The sequence below is a fragment of the Musca vetustissima genome, unplaced genomic scaffold (assembly GCF_032173495.1).
Source record: "Musca vetustissima isolate MV318-11 ecotype Yass unplaced genomic scaffold, APGP_CSIRO_Mvet_v1 utg4101, whole genome shotgun sequence".
Taxonomy (NCBI): Eukaryota; Metazoa; Arthropoda; class Insecta; order Diptera; family Muscidae; genus Musca; species Musca vetustissima.
In genome coordinates, this window is record NW_026886930.1 from 547,272 (window position 1) to 565,978 (window position 18,707).

Consider the following 18,707-nt stretch of genomic DNA (forward strand, 5'->3'; position numbering starts at 1 on the left):
ATTACATTAATTTTCTTCAGGAAATATACTCTCCAAAAGTCTGGAAAAAATATTTAAAAAAATCTTCTGCCCAATATTCTTCGAAAAAATATTATTTCATGATAAACTATTTTTCAATAAGTATTCTTGAAAAATCACCTACGAATTAATAGTCCTTCACAACAAATTAAAAATAATAACAATAATCAACTACCTCAAAATAATAATCAGAAAAAATACAATATTTTCTGTCATCCCTGGCGTATGAATTATATAAATGACATTTTATTACTCATACGTAGGTATCCATTCTCATCTGGTCATCAGTGTTAATTGATAAAATTGATTCAAATGAAAAAATATATTACATTAGGTAACAAAAATAAAAATTAACTTTTTATGAAATTACATAAATATTCAACAATCCTACTCTCCTAAAGTCCTTGAAAAAATATTTTTTCAAAAAATCGTCTTTCCAATGTTAGTGAAAAAAATATGAATCGAGGAAAACTGTTTTTAAAAAATATTCTTCATATTTCAAAAATATCTTCAACATTATAATCCTTAAAATAACAACCATTATTCATACGTACGCATCCATTCTCATGTTGCATTAGGTAACAAAAACAAAAAAAAAAATACTACCGAAAACTCTCCAATAGTCCCCTAAAAATATTATTACAAATGTCACGGTTCTTGAAAATTCTTTATAAATTAACCTAATATTACAAAATATTTTTTTAACAGTCTACAATCGGATAGTCATTAAAAATCGAAATTGTTCTAAAACTTTTTAATAGCCTTTGAAAACCATTAAAAAATATTCTCTAAAAATTAACTCTTTGCTAATAATTGAAAAAATATTCCTTAAAAAATCCAGGTCTTATAGCTTGAAGAATTTTTTCTAAAACTTTACAATAGCCTTTGAAAATGATTACAAAAAATCCACGCATATTGATTGACCTTACTATATATTTTTAATCAAATTCTGTCCGGACGGTCCTGGAAAAAAATGTTTAAGAAATGTGTGTTGATAGTCCTCGAAAAAAACGCCCGTCTGAATGGTACTTGAGAAATATTCAGAAATGCACGCTTGTTCATAGTTCTTAATATTTTAAAAATTCGAGCTTGTGATCGTCATTAAAACAATATTTTTTTTTTCAAAAATTCTTTGTTCCTTCTGTCGAATCCCCGCTTTTCGATATTGCTCTCAAAATATAATAAAAAAATGGAAAATTGGATATTTCTTTCTAGGATATTTCTGCAATAAATATTTTAAAAAATCCTTGAATGTAGACAGTTCTAAAGAAAATGTTTTTATATCAACTCTTGTGAATAGTCTTTGTAAAAAAGGTCTTTTAAATATTTACAATTATTGGTAGTCCTCGTGGAATATATACTTTTTGTATAATCCACTATTGTTTATAGTCCTTGCTGGAAATATGTTAAAAATATGCGCTTCTTCAAAAATGTACACTTCCACACTTTTATAGTCAATGACATATTTTTTTAATTAAAAAACAAATCTACTATCCTTTTGTGTTATATATGCTATGTTTAAGCATTTATTTGTACTAAATGATTGAAGTTTATCTGAGATAATACATATTTTCACATAATATTGTGAAAATAAATTTCCTTAGGAAATTCAAGCCTTTATCTTTTTCTAACAGCCCAATAAAAAATAAAATAATAATTTAAAAAAAAACTGTTTCTTTTCGTTTCTTTTCCCCTGTTACATGTCTACTGCTATACAATATCGATTTATTTTTTCTTTGGAATCTCAAGTATTTTTTTCTTTCATTTGCATATGTCAAGCTTATCAGTTGACAATGCATATTTAATACAAAAATATCTTTAAATTTTTGGCAATTTTACATATTTATGTGTATGTAAAATTGTTGTAGGATAGTTTTGCTGTATATATTTATCTCATTGTCGTAACACTCACAAACAAACTCAACAGATAACCAGCAATACAAAAAAGTTGTTTCTTTTTATTTCGTCTACAAAACTTGTATTCTTCTGCAAACGTTTTTCTTGTTATTGTTGTTTTCTTTCCCTCTCAGCCAAATGTCTGTCTTAAAAAAATGTTTTATTGCCAGAAACAGTAACGTTAACTTCCTTTATGACTGCCAGCATTTAACAACGGCAACAACAACAAAGAAAAAACACAAAGTTTTACACTTACTTTTCATATGGCTACAAACAAACATACAATATATTCCTTCTTATATATATATTTATGTATTTTTATTTGGTATATAATTTTGTCCAGATGTTTGTTTGTTGTTGTTGTTGCGGCATGTCGTCTTTAGCCATAACGATTATGTTTCGTTGTTCCCTCAACTTTGTGTTGAGTTTAATAATCGAAATGAAAACGAAGAATAAACAAAGTTTATTGGCTTTATCGTACCTTCGAAATATTGAATTAAATGTTTTCTTAATGTAAGGCAAATGTTTACGCCCCATCATTAAATGATCAAATATTTTGGATATGGTAATTAAAAAATATTACACGGGTTTATTATTATTAGGGACACATTTATTAAAACATTTTTTGGAGGGGGTGATTTTTTATGATAAAATATCTAGAATTAATTTCAGGGAAGATGTTGTTTTATTACAAAAGAAATCGTAAAAGGGATACGAAAGCTGTAAATGTAAAAAATGGACAGGAATTTGACTTCAAAATTATTAAACTAGAGTGTTATAGGGGTTCTAGTTTGGAAACTTTAAGAATAAAACCTTAATTTCTGAAAATTTACAAATTTGTTTGCTCTCATATTTTTTATTCCGAACGTCAAAAATCAAAGCATTATGTGAATATATATTTTTGATTGCAATAAAATGACATGTCAATTAAGCCCTGTTCGTCTCTTGAAAATTGCCAGGATGTTTAAATTGGAATATATCGAGTTACAAAGACGATATATCTCTTTCTGATTTTGTATAGCAACCCAATTTTCGATATATTGAAAGATGTAACCGGATTTTTCAACCGAAGTGACTGTAATTTGTTCTTCCGGATTCTTGGAGGATTTTTTAAATTAATTGGCTGTCATTTAGTGTTCCGGATTCTTGAAGGGTGAAAAATATATTTGCAGAAAAAACTTCAATGTAGGTCTACTTTTTGCTATAGTACCCATATAACGGTATCGCCCCATTTTTTGTATTTTAAAGGTTAAACCCGCATTTTTAACCAAAGTGCCTGTGATTTAGTATTTCGGGTCCTTGGAGAAAATATATTTTCCGAAAAGGCTTCCATAAAGGCTCCGACCAATTTTGGGTATTTTAATGGCTGTCGAAGATGCTGTAATTTTGGTATTCTGGGTTCTTGATGGACAAATAAACATCTTATTTACACTTACACTCTAAACATCTTATATACACACATATTGTGACATACTAATACCCTGCCCGATTATAGGCAGTTTCGTATTTTAATAATAATTTTTCAATAGATGTGCTGTAATTTGACATACCGGGGTTCAAGTCCATATTTCGTAATAAAAACATTAAAATCTTTCGTCGCATTTTTAAAATTTGTGGTGGCACTTCGTGTCTACCGAGAATAAATAACCACTTGGCTCACAAATTTTAATAACGACCAATATAGCCTCCATATAAATGTCTCGCCACATGTTCCGTATGCTATAGGTCTTTGACAAAATAAAACACTTGTAATAATGCTATTACAGTTATATTGTCCACTGATTTTTAAAGAATCCATTTTTAAAGCCTCCCATAGGCGTAGATTTTAAAATAATTTTTTTTTCATAGGCTACCATAATATGAACTTTTTACAATAGGCGTCAATTTTGTCAGAAAATATTTTCAGTGCGTTTTTAGCCGTAGATTTTTGAATAGAATATTTTTTTCTTCAAATTCTTAAATTTTTTAACACCGATTTTAGGTATTGCCACCGATAATCGACGATGCTTTACGTTTTATGTTAAACAACTATTTCTATCAGGACATTATATTAATGTTCATATTCAAAGGATTATGTATCATCTAGTATGCATCACCTATGTTTGCTGTTCGATTTTTTTAAATAAAATTGTTATGTGTTATTGTAAAACGTTTACCATTCAAAATCACCTCCTCCCGTTTTTGGTCATCACAATTAAAATCCCATTAAAAATTACAAAATCCATATTTCATATTTATCGACAAAACCACATCGCTAACCACAAATAGGAAGTGGGCGTATAGTTTACAAATAATCACGCTGTTCGCTGTCTAATTAAGCATCTCTAGCTCTCTATTCAAGCATATCTGTAATATTTCAATTTCAGCCTATAAATACACGACCGTATGTGTGTGAGCGTGTGTGTGTTTATGGCTAAATGCATTTCACCACTTAATCATGTCATAATTGGCGGTGGCGGTGATGATGTTGTTGTTGTTATTATGATTTTTACATTGAAATTGAAAATTTGCAATATTGAGAATACAAAAGGTCTTCGTCGACAATGTCGGTGTGTGTTTATTTAATTAAAAATCAAAGAGATTCATTTCATATTTATCAAGTGTTTTATGTGTTTGTTTTGTTGTTGTATGAACATGTTGAGAAGAAATGGTGAGGTGAGGTACGCACAGTGGTTGCTCTGAAAGAGATTTTTAATTGTAGGTCTTCAAAGGAGTAGTATAGCTCGCATATTATTTCTTTTGAGTCCCAGAAATTGTCTTTAGGATTAAAGGTATGAACAGTTTGAAGCAACCACCATATTTCTCAAAATCAAACTATTTTTTATTTCGTTTACTACCAAAAAACAAAATGTTATTAAAAATGTAATTAGTACCATCGTTTAATATCGAAATATTAGCCCCATAACCTCTTCCATATTCATTTTCTAATTCATTATTATTCTAGGAGTTTTTATTTGTACCACATTCTCAGCCACTGTGCAATATCTGTGCATATTGCATACACTACATGTGTCGAATGTGTTGTGTTGTGTGTGTGTGTGTGAGCAGCAGCAACAAAACAATTGACCTTCAATAATAATATGAGACGCTTTTATTATAAATATCTGTGCTGTTAATTTATTCATGATGTTGTTGCTACTGTTCTTGTTGTTGTTTTTGTGTTATTAATGATTGGAATCTCTTTATACAAGCCATGAGTATGTAATTTATAACTCATTCTAGATAGGATCATTAATCAAAAACAAAATTATCCACTATAATTATATGATTTTTCTGAGAAGATAATGACTAGATTACAGTGGCTAACGAAACGCAACGAAATGGCCGATTTAATTTAAAATTGTTTAAATTAGTTTTTAGGTGTTAATTGCCATTAAAATCTGTGATGTTTAGTTATTATCTCGCCAAATTTTCCATGAAATCATAATTAAATCAATTTGCTTAATAATGATGATTCAAAGCGTAGAAATTCGTAATTATCAAATTATGGTCATTTAATGGTCTTTCAATGATTTTTGAGGTCTTAATAAACAATTCTTGGTAATTTAATAAAATTCTCAGAAAAAAGAAAATATTTCAAACATTAAGATTAAATAAGTCTATATTTTGAATTTTTATTACTTAAAGACTAACAACAAAAAAATGTTAACTGAAAATATTGTAAAGAAATTGATACTCCGGCATCTATATTCTTATTTACTGTCTGTTTTTATCTATTATTCTTGGAACGTCTTTTCTCTGGCCTTAGGTTAGGATGTTTGCATGCGAAAAGATTTTATATTCTTTACAACCATTTTTTTGCTCCTTCATTTTTTGTGTTTTCGTCATGCCAGTCATACTATGCGATACTAAAATGTTTCTTTATGTGTCATTCTTTAAGAATTCATGAAGAGTTTATTGAGGACTTTATTAATTTCTATTGAAAGAAAATAAAGTTGAGGTAGATTATACTTTATATTTTTTTGATGAAGGGACAGATTAAAATGAAAGCATAATATTGAAAAAGTAGATTATATTTAAAAAAGGCATGAATACCTTGTATTAATATAATATAATTAAAAAAATCTTTTTATAAATTATACGCCCTAATTATATAAATATATATATATACACACATATATATTATTGTATTTATTAAGTTCTATTGAATAAATGAAAATATGGCCTAAAATATCCTTTGCATGTTTTTTTATCATTGAAGAGACCGACGAATGTAAAGATATTCTAAATATTTAAGTAGATTATAATTTAAATAGCGTTCCAAAATTTAATATAATTTTTGGCATGTATACGTATGAGTAATATAAATTAAAAGATATATTATGAAGTATACGCCGACAGGGCGGGTATATACGTCTATATAAACAGATATCCACACTAATAATTATATATGCCTTTGGTCAAATTCAAATATATGTATTTTGGGCATGAGTGCGTATGATTAATGTGAACCACTAATATCTGTCATAAAGTATACGCCATCATCACAAACGACTTTATTTATTCACAAATTAACTTTTAAAATGGGAATCATACAATGTTAGATATAGAAGGACGAATCGGATAAATAACATATATAGATTTTTTTATAGACTTTTCAATGCGAATTTGTGGCGATGACCAGATTAATTTCGCAACAAAATCTTGTCTAATTTGGGGAACCGTGTACTTGATTTATATTTTTACAATATTTCAGCCTCATAAGTCAATCACATCATTGACGATATTGAAGAAGTTGTTACATTTATAGTTTAAATTTTCTTTGACTAGGAAACACATTATTGGCATCGTTAAGACACCTCAGAGGTTTTCCTATAGAAAAAGACACCTCAGAGGGACATGAAGAGAGTATTTTATATGAGTATTTATTTCAAAAGAAAAAAATGGTCCTCAAAATTACCACTAAAAATCCTTAAAATAGATTTTTTACAAAATACAAATGGGCCTCACTATCTGAAATTTGTTTCTATAGTCAAAATTTTTCTATAAAAAATGCTCCAGATTTTCTAAGAAATTATTGTAAGAGAAAAATTCTATTGAAAACAAATTTGCCCTCAGTTTCTGAAGATTTTTTATTGAACAAAAGTCTCCCGATTGTTATGGAGGATAGGTAAAAATATTGCAAATTTTCTACAAAGATGTTTATCACCTTCCAAGAAAATGCGGCCAAAATCTTCAAAATGCCGAAAATGAGGCCATTCCTTTATATGAGTGAGTATGTTGATGTTTTTTTTTTCTATACGCAAAAAATGTACCACATATTCTAAGGCTTTTTTCCGAAATAAAAAATGGATCTTTGGAAAAAATTGCTCCAGATTTTCTAAGAAATTCTTGTAAGAGAAAAAATATCTATGATTTTTTTTTAGTTTCTGATTGTTTATGTCCTTAGTTGCAGTTTTTTTATTACACAAATGCCTAATTATAGTTCCTTCGGTTTGAAAATGCGTTTAAATTCTTTGAAATTGAACGAGTCATTTATATGAATGTGATCTGAAATCATGGAGGGATATATCCTTATTTTTATGCCAAATATCCTAGAAATAACTTGTCGACGATCATTCTAAAATATAGTTATATCAATGAAAAGACGGATAGAAAAAGTGGATGTCAATATCTGGAAGCTCAAATTCTACCATAGACGACCATACGTCGTGTACATTTTTGGTTACTCTCTGACAACCCTACAAAGGTATTCTTTGAACAATCCATGAAAGCAATTCCAAAGAAATATATAACTATATTTTTTGCGTGGATTTTGTAGAGAAAATTTTTAAACAAAAAAGTGGATATAAAAACCTGCAAGCTCGATTTCTACCATAGATGTATGGTCTAGTAGACTTTTAATTGCTTAGTACAATTTCAGGAATCAGAAGAATAAAACGGCCCTTAGTACGCTCAAATATCCCCAAGTATATCTTCGACAAGTATGAAGGAGTTGAAAGCCCAGAGATGTGGGAAACGCTATAAAAACGTGTACTTATAACCCTTCAAATAATCCATAAAAGTAATTCCAAAATATAATTCCAAAATATAATTCCAAAAATAAATCAAATTGCTTTGATGGTACTTCAAAAGAATTTCTTAAAAAATTACAACCTGGCCTTTCAAATATTCTTCTTCAAAATAATACCTTTTTTACAGTGAACCTTAAATAATACCTTTTTCACAGTTCTGACATTTCATTAAAACATTAATTATTTTCCCTTAACGATGTGTTAACCAGAGTTTATCAGCAGATCACGGTGGCGTATGCTAAATATTTTTTGCAATGGTTGTTACTTATACGCCTAAATTGCGAGTTGTAACGCCTACATCTTTAATGTTACCTTGTGATGTATTATTCAAAGATTTTTATCACATTTTCCACTTTATTCATTTTATTTTATCCCATTCACTTCAATGGCAAAGCCTGTCAACTGAAAACAGCGCATACATTTTTTCTAATTTCTTCACTTTACCTGGTGATATTGATATTTATTGAGAATTTTATATAAGTTTATGGTACTTCTTCACATCTTTTTTTGCTGTTGCATATAATTTTCCAATCAACATTTATATTTTTTTTTGTTTTGTTCAAGGGAAAACCTTGTAAGTGTCAATGTTATCCAAATAAAATATTGATGTTTATTTTTTTTCTTCTCTTTTCTTTGGCCAACAGAAGTTCTCAGAAAGTTTCAATGTTAGCAACCAACAAAAAAGGTATAGACATAGAAAGAATTTTGTATCCACACACGTGTATAGAAAAAAATCAGACATATATAGATATGTATTTATGGGTATATAACATGTGCCATGCTATGACATGTCACATTATACAATATTAGATATTAACATTTGTTTGGAGAAAGGTGAATGAGTAGTAGGTGAATGAATGAATCGAAATTTTAATAAGATAATTATAACACGTGTAGAATTTCAAATATGAAATGACACATTTATTCACACGAAAAATTCAAATATTATGTGTAACAAATTTCAAATGGTGTATAGTACAATTAATTAAATATAAAATCTTTAATTGTAGTTTTATTCAAAATGAATAAAGACCTTTACAATTTTAAGACAATTTAATTGATTGGTGATAACCTGATACTTGAAGAGCTCTAAGAAACACTTCTAGGTCATACCTTTATACACACATCTCAATTGAAATATTCAAATTTATTTTTTAAATCAAAACCTATTTGTATGACTAGGTGCAAGGTGAAGTACTGTGATGCTTACGAATAATACCCATTAAAACAGTAACTGCATACAAAAAATATTGAAAGATGAACTCAACTCATTTGCTGCAGATTCGAATTCATATTCATAAGTCATAATTCAACATTCATTCATTCATATATTCAACATTGCAAACGAACGAACAAACAACTGCACCATTGAAGGTTAGCCACAGATTTCCTTTTCAGTTAGTTCTTCTTTTTTCCTTTCTTCCTCTATTCAAATGGATTTTCAGAGAAAAAACAAACAGTAACCACATAAAAAACCCCAAGAGTTGTGTTGGTGTATTTGTGTGTGTGTGAATGTTTACACAAATATACAATAGCATTGCTAGAAGAGTACATGAATGTTAATCCACAATGACATTGTTAACAATGTGTACCCACACACACACACACATACATGTGTTTTTGTATTCAACGCATTAGAGCCTATGGTCGTTCCATTCATTCAACGCAATATTGTATTACATTTTACAATTTGCTATGCAATAGGGTGGGGTGAAGGAATTATTTTCAAGCACGGATTTTTTAAAAAATAATTTTCAAGGACTTTTAGACCAACACTTTTCAAGGACTTTTAGGCCACCAGTTGCGGATTTTTTAAAGAATAATTTTCAAGAAATTTTGGACCACCAAGCGTGGATTTTTCGAACAATAATTTTCTAGGACTTTTAGACCACCAAGCTTGGGTTTTTAAAAGAATAATTTTCTACGGCTTTTAGACGCCAAACGTGATTTTTTTAATAAACATTTTCAAGGACTTTTGGGCCACCAAACGTGGATTTTTTAAGAACAATTTTCAAGGACTTTTGGGCCACCAAGCGTGGATTTTTTAAGAACAATTATCAAGGACTTTTGGGCTACCAAGCGTGGATTTTTTTAAGAACAATTTTCAAGGACATTTGGGCCACCAAGCGTGGATTTTTTTAAGAAAAATTTTCAAGGACTTTTGGGCCACCAAGCGTGGATTTTTTTAAGAAAAATTTTCAAGGACTTTTGGGCCACCAAGCGTGGATTTTTTTAAGAACAACTTTTAAGGACTTCTGTGAAAACCTAGTAGACCAAATAGCTTTAAGATACCCTGAGGAAATATTATATAAAAGTCCTATAAATACCCTTAGAGATTCCAGATTTTCCCAGCAAATATTTTCTCATATTACTTTCATCATTTCCACCCTATTACATTTCCATTATAAATCATTTTTCCCTTCATTAATATGCACATATGGATGGCTGTGAGTATTTGGGCCTGAGATATTACATGTGAAACTATGAATGTATAAATCGTTAATATTACATATGTAGGCGATTGTACGTATATATATGTGTAAAATGCGTGAGTAGTTGCTTTTTAAAATTCCCTTTATTGCCTTTGCCTTTATTTTTTGTTGTTGTTGTCGTGTTTGTTTTGTTTTATACACAACCCCCAAGTAAAATATATGACGATGGCATTATAAATACTCTTTTTGTCAGTAAATGTATGCATGAATGTTTGTGAGTTTGGGTTACACGAGTGAGTGTAAAATTCCTTAACAATTCTAGGTTCACTGATGAACTTAAACTATGGCCACTGTTACTAAAGAAGAAGAATGAGAACAAGAACAAGTTCAAGAGTTAAAGAGACAGACATCGACCGAATGGCAATGTCATAGTTTTAACGTTTTATTTCTGGTTTTTTGTTGTTGTCATGGTCTCTCCCTCCCTCCCCCTCTCTCTCTTAAACACACAAAAATGTGCTTAAAAATGTGAATGTGTTGGCGTTTAAGGAGACCACTTGTTGTTAGTACTTGAGTTGATTTGTTGTCGTTGCTGTTGTTGCCAGTGTTACTAACATAGTTTAGTGGAAGAGGAATAGTATCGTCAGGGTTTGTTTGGCATGGTAGGTTATGCTTGCATTCTAAAACATATATTTCAAACCCGAGTACATTTACCATATGTGAGTGTGTGTGAGTACATTTATTGTATGATTTTGAATGACTGTCACTTGTGTTGTTTATCGTGTATGCGTCTTTTTTTGTATTTCATTTTCCTTCCATACTATTTTTCATTAAGTAAACTGTCTTCTTTGTTGATATGCAAAGAAAATTTAGCCCTCATATCAAAATGCAATGGGTTTTACAGTAAAAGAGAAATGCCTTTTTCTAACATGTGTATGTACATAATTTGATTGATGTCTGTCAAGCATATTTATAATATTTTATATGTGCGTGGCATCGTCATCATCATCTGTTGACTGAAACAAGGGTCATATTATTAACAATTTTTTCCTTGAATTGTATTAAAGGATATCCGAAAGTTTTATAAATAAAAAATATTGAAATACCCAAATCCTAAACATTTTTCATGATAATGTTGATACTGCATCAGTTGATGTATTAACTTTTGTCGGCTTGACAGACTTTGTGCGAATTTGTACTTAAATATTCATAGTCTAAAGAAAAATATTTAGAATATTTGTTTTATGAATAATTGATGGAAAATTTTTTGGGATTATGGTTATAAGGGATTAATGTGTTAGATTTTAGGATTTAGGTTGGATGAAATGACAATTCAATTAAACTTAAATCGTTAAAAACCCTAATCAAAAGCGAAATGTGAAAACGACAAACAGATGTACCACAGACCACCAAGCGTGGATTTTTTCAAGAATGTTCGATGTTTTTATAAACTTCTAAGAGCCCTCCTTCAAATGATCGAGAGATGTTGCTATCGATGACCACTAGGTCTTTCTATAGGTGACCAATAGATCTTCATATACAAAGTTTTCTTATGGAACACCAAGAGGTGCATTTCTAGAAACCTCTTCTAAGACTGCCAGCTCATAATGATATATGTACTTCATATTATTTAATGCCCATTAAATTATCATCAATCATCCGAACATATAAGCCAATCATTTTTATGGAAAAAACATTACGAATATGCAATCACATAAATCATTTTTATTTCATAAAGGCATACATGAACATTTTAATTATTTAGAGTAGGATTTATGTAAAAATTCACAACAACGAAAACTATTTCAGGTAAATCACATTTCATCACATAAGCCATAGAAAAAATCCATATGAAAAGCCATTACCTTGATTTATATTTCCCCCCTCCTATTCGCCATACTTATCTAAATACATATTTGCTTCAGATCTCATAATTTCAAGAGCATCTTTGAAACTATTTTTTTTACTGAAACCGCTAAAAAGACCTTGTAAAACTTTTGGTATCTTTACCAACAAAAAGAAAAAAACGAAAGACATTGCCAAAAAAAAACCATTATGAGGCCAGCAAATGAATAGCAAATTCATGTCTCCACCTACAACGGTCTTATCAATTTCGCCTTTGGCGAAGCATGGCGGATGTTTAAGCTAAAGAGGAAAACACACACACAACCAAAGTAAATTGCATAATTATAGGGCATAATGCCAAATTGAATAGGCCATATAACGGATGTTGGAAAACTTTAAGTAGAGATTATTAAAGTTGTTTTCTTTTTATTTTCTTGATAAATATTTCCAAAAATGAAATTTCCCCAAAAAGAGATAATAGCTTTTTGCAAATCACTTTTGTTTATGAACTTGATAACCTTGAAATTATGGTAAATCTTTTGTTTGCCTTGTTATGGCCTCAAGGGTCCTTTTGATTTTTTTTTATTTTTTCAATGTCCCTTTTTGTCGATGTATTTACTCAACCATAACTGCCCATTTCCGTTGTTATTGTTTTTGTTTTTTCTGGCCATTGTTTCGACATTTGTAATTGTGGTTGTTATCGTTTGTCTCGATTACAAAGTAATTTTTATTAGTCTAACACATTTTCTTGTACTCTCTGCCCCACTTTGTCTCCCTCTCTCTCTCTACCTCGTTTGCCCATAATCCTCCCCTTTTTGGCACAGACATTTTTCAAAGAAGATTGACAATAAATACCAGTAAACAGGAAATATACAATACCCAAACAACAATAACAACTTAAAATGAAATTAAAAAACAACAACAAAAACAATATCTCACTACCACCACCAACAGTAATAACAACACGAGGGAACTAACTTTGACACCATGTAAATAAATGTCTGAAAAAAAGACAGACAGACACCAGGTCAAACACTTGACAGTGGCCTAAAACAAGACCAAACAAAATTTTGGTAAATGTGCGCTGGCGCGTTTTTATGCCAACGCCCGGAGGGGCTTCGGAAGGAAAGTAGATTTTTTTGGATTGTGTATAAAAGTTGTTGCTTTTTTGTTGTTAGTTGTAGTTGAGGGATGGTATGAAAAGGAAGAGAAAACATGTAGTTACTCCTGGAGACCAAGATGTCTCATTATAAGGAGACCAATATACCTTTTCATTGAAATTCATGAGCCCTATTCATAGAAGACAAAGTAGGTCTTTCTATAGAATATTAAGAATATGTTGAAGATTGGGAGTATTGAGATGCCTTCCTATCAAAAATTAGGGGTTCTTTCGACAGAAGACTATAAAGCACTTAGAGGTTTTCCAATATCCAAACAAACAAACATGAACAAGACCAAAATGTCTTTCTATAAAAATCTAAAATGGTTTCGAGAGGTATTTCTAATTAGGTCCTTCTATAGGTAATCGAGGGGTTTCGTTTTTGGCTCTTTTGGTCTTTATATCAGAAAACAAAGTAATTTTCCTGAAAATGCCAATCATAGTCGTCTTTTTAAATCGAAGGGGTCTTCCTTTTAATTTCAAAATTTTTTTTAACACCGTTTTGTAATTTCCAAGAGGTCAGCATTGATTTTGAACCATAGAAAAAAATGAATATTATTTTATTACTCAAGAAATCCTCCCTCGTATATGTTCGCATTAAAGCCGACACACAAAACTCTCTTAACATTTCTATAGTATTTAGTTTTAAAGCTTTTTTTAATCATTTTAGCCATTTGCGGGAGGGCAACGAACAAATGCACGGATGGCAGGAAGGATGGAAGACGAAATTGCCTATCCACCCTCTTGTTTTGTTTTAACAAACCACACCACCACCAACAGTCTGTCTGTCAGCCAGCCTAGCCTAGCCAGCAATGCCAGTATCTATGTTTGACATTATGCCGACTCAGTTTACTTCCGTCTGTTTCCGCAAAAACAGTTCGGCAGAAAAAATAAAAACAAACGAAAGCAAAAAAAAAACTAAATCCGTTGAACAAGTTGTGGCAAGAGAAACAAAACCAACAAAAATTCTAAAAATAACAACACAAAAAAGTATTAATATAATAAACAGGAGAGAGAGAGAGGAAAAAATGCTTGATAAATGTTTTTAGTTTATGTGTAAATTAGTTAAAGTTAACGGGTTCATGTATTAACAAACAAAGTGAGAGAACGAAAGAGAAAGTTGTTGAGTTGTGTTGGTGGTCAGTGTTGGGTTGAAACCAAATGTCTGAATTATTTATAAACTGTTGTCGATATCGTGTTGTACTACTAAACAAAAAAATTTTATATATAGGACAAGTGTAACACTAATTGCTTTAACTTTGACCCTTGAATTCTACCAACCAACCTCTCTCTCTCTTGCCGTTTTCCCTCTTGGAAACCATTTGCCAATATTAAATTGTCAACAATGATTCGAACACTTGTTGCTGCCGACTGCTGTTTATTAATTTAAGGCAAATATTTTTGTTTGGAATGTAATATCTTTGTTGGCCTTGTATTTTTATGGATGACACAAATAGCTTCACGTTTCCTCTTCTCTCACCACTCTACCGCTAAGTCCTTATTTATTTGTTTGTGTCATTAAAACGCCTCCCACTTGGTAATGATAACAAAATTTTATAAACACATTTATGGTTATGTGCGGTTCCTTGTTGTTTACAACAAAAACAACAACAAACCGCATAGCTAAAATTCTAACAGAGCTTCGACATGGGGAATCAAATGAAGGTCATTTCCAAGTTTAATATTAAAAATGAAAAAAATAGTATGCCAATATAAGTTTCCTGCTAAGGATATTAAATTTTTGTGTCTGTCTCTTGCTCTGTTTTGTGACCAATATATTTATTTTTGCTTGTTCTTCCCTTCATTGTTCAATGTTGTTGTTGCTATTGCTTTCATTATTGATTTCTTATTGACAGTTTGATTCTAATGGCCAAATACCACCTGGTTTCGTTCAGTATGATACCGGCAACAGTTCAGTTCAGTGGCAGCAACAGCATGTCAAATGTCGTCGCTGTGAAACCCTGCCGCCACAATCTTTGGTCTTAACACATGACATACTAAATCAAAAATTGCCATCACAATGACGTTGAAATATCAGAAAGAGAGAGAGAGAGGGAGGGAGGAAAGATATATTGTTATGACGTTGATGATGGGCCATTAGAACCGAAGGTAGCAGTCATTTCGATGAGAAAATGGTGTCAATGGTGTTGGCGTTTTATTAGAGGATTATTTTGTTCCCAATTGTTGTTGTTGCTGGTGTTGGCCTTTACTTTGTTGTCATTTGAGAGCCATCCAAATAGTGAAAATAATGATGGGATTATTATTTTGAATATTTTGTTACAAAATAATGAAAAATAAATTGTAAAATAAGAAAGTTTGGGAGTATTTGAGAGAAAAACATGATAAATCAAATCGATGTAAGAAAAACTCAAGTAGATCTACAAATGTTTTTCTATAGAAGACCTATAGGTATTTTTTAAAGTAGACCAATATATTTTCTTAGAGAAGTCCATGAATCCTATTCATAGAAGACCAAGTACATCTTCCTATAGAATAACAAGTAGGTCTTCCCATAGAAGTTCAATATATGGTCCATTACAAGATTAAGAGGTCTTCCTATGAGTTGAATAGGTCTTTCATAATAATTAGAATTCCTCCCATAGAAAACCACGAAGTATTTTCATAGAGGCCCAAGATATCTTGGAAGACCAATATATCTTTTTCTAGATGACCAATACGTCTTGTTAAAGGAGTTCAAGTAAATTCCCCCATAACATATAAAATCATGAAAGCTTCCCATAAAAGTACATGTCTTGAAATGGACTACTAATTAAAAAAAAACTCTCTTATACTATCGAAGAACTCTAATTGTAAAAAACAAGTTGATGTGCCAAATAGAAGTCTAAGTAGTTATTCCTGTAGAGGACCAAGAGGTGTCATTGTCGATGGTGAAATATGGCTTCATAAGCCATTAAAAAAGTGAAAATATTGATAGGATTATTGTTTGGAATATTTTGTTGCGCTATGGGCGTGAAATAATGAAAAATATAAATTGAAAAATGTGAGAATAATTGAAATCGACTGTAGATGAAGAAACTCTCTGCCTCACTCACAACATCTTGATCTACCATTGCAGAATAGTTCGCCACCATTTGAAATGATTTCTTGAATCCTTTCCGAGATTTTTTTTAATTATTATTACTTGAAATGTAAACTTCCTTTAATTTATTGTATCACATTTTTCATAGAAGCTGATTCGGATTTGAAACTAAATTCAATTTATTTAATTACTTATCACTTTTTTGCCTGACACCTGTGTTAAGGATTTTTCTGTCAATTCATGGGCTTCATAAGACCTTTCCTGTGAATGCAGACATACGTATGTTTTCAGTTAACCCTTTTACCATTTAACAGAAAGAAAAAAAACAAACAAATACTGTAAAGGACAAAGTTGTTTTTTTTTGCTGCATAACCCTTTACATGAAATGTAATCAATTTGTTTTACGTGACTTTCACATATAAGGAAGTTAAAACATGGCTTTTTCAGAATATGTTTTCGAAAAGGGTAAATAAATAAAAACAACAATATCATGTATGTGGAATATTGAAAGTCAGTCATTATTTCAGGAAATCGATGACTTTCAATTCATTGAATTTTTTGAGTTGAGTAAATATAGCTGAGATGCTTTAATATCGTAATTTCAAATATAGAACCTTCCTATGAAATGCTTAAAGGGTATTTACTTTCGTTCTCTGATTCTTAGGCAACATCAATTTTATTAAACTAAATTACAATGAATCTTTCTGAACATTCTTAATACATAGTTCATTCTACAATTATTTAAAATTCAAATTGTATAGTATTGAATTAGTGTTTCACTGCATGATAACTATTGAAAGTGCTTCAATTGATTCATTGCTCTCAAGATCTTTTATTTTAATTGGCATTTAAATAGTTTCGTTTTAATTGTCATGTAATAGAGGGCTCCGGGGCGTATAATTGTTAATATCTTAGTTACATTAAGGCGTATGCGCGTTAAAGGTAAACATCTTAAATATATTAATCATACGTACCGCTGTCCGTTCTTCATATTATTATTTTAAAACCTACCAATAAAAAATCATAAAAATATCGTAAATCTAAAAAACACTGGACCTGAGGACTGCCAATATGTTTCTATAGAACAATAAACCGGGGGTCTGATATTTTTTTCTATACAAAAATAGGTCTGGGAGTGTGCGAATTGGTTTCTGTACAAAGAAAAAAACAAGATACATGAAGTATCGGCAAATTTTTTCCCCTATACTAAAAAATGGACCTGGGAACCTTCAATTTTTTTCCAAAAAATAAATAAATAAAGCTGATGTATGTGAATTTTTAATATCAACTACATTTGAGTGATAAACAATTTCTTAAATCAAATAAATAAAAACCCCAAAATTTATGTTTTCATTATTCAAATGATGATATGGATAACCCACTTAGTATTTCCTTAAAGTAAACGAAAATTCTAATTATTTTATTGCATTATCCACCCACTTGCTAGAAATTATTTGCATTTCAGCTCTTCAGCTACGCTTTGATTAAATAAGATTTGCTGACTGCGTATCAAAAAAAATAAAAAAACCAACAACAAACCAGAACAAAACTGAAATCTACAGTCACAAAAGTGCTCTTCCTGCTGTAGTTTTTTTAATCAAAGGTAAAACCTCATAAAAAAGCAACAACAATGATGATGACGCTGAGTTTTGGTTGATTGTGCAACTGACGCTTTTGGCAGTCGCTGCTGCCGCTGAGGATGATGGTGGTGGCTGGTTGGTTGATAGCGCCAAAATAAAGCAATAGCAATTCAATTTGTGCGGAAAAAATCGAAAACATATCACCGGTATAAACGTAGTGAATGTGGCATGGGAACTTTGTTTTGTGCAATGGATTTTTTTGTTTATTTACTTTTTTATCTTCAGTAAAATGGAATTGAATCGGTTTCGGGGGAGGTGGCAGAATTTGTATTTTTGTATATAATTTGATTAAAATGATTTACACATTTCATTTTTGTTTATGGAAAGAAGCGTATTGTTAGATTGGTAGTTCGTATGCATATTCGTCCTCTCCATCTCTCTTTTTTATTTGAGATATAACTAAAACTTACCAGCAAAAAAGATAAATTTCCAATGTGAGAATTTTTGAAATCCCAATTCTATTCTCAGAGATCGCTTTAATTTCTTCCCATTTGATTTCCAGGAAACAATCAAAAAATGTCTTCCATTACCCATCATTAAAATTCTATTCCCAAAGATCATCTTAGTTATTGTTGCTTCTTCTTCTTCTGGGAATTCCATTTTAATGATGATGACTATAACCTAGAGGACATATATACCTTCATGCATAAATTTATGCAAATTTTG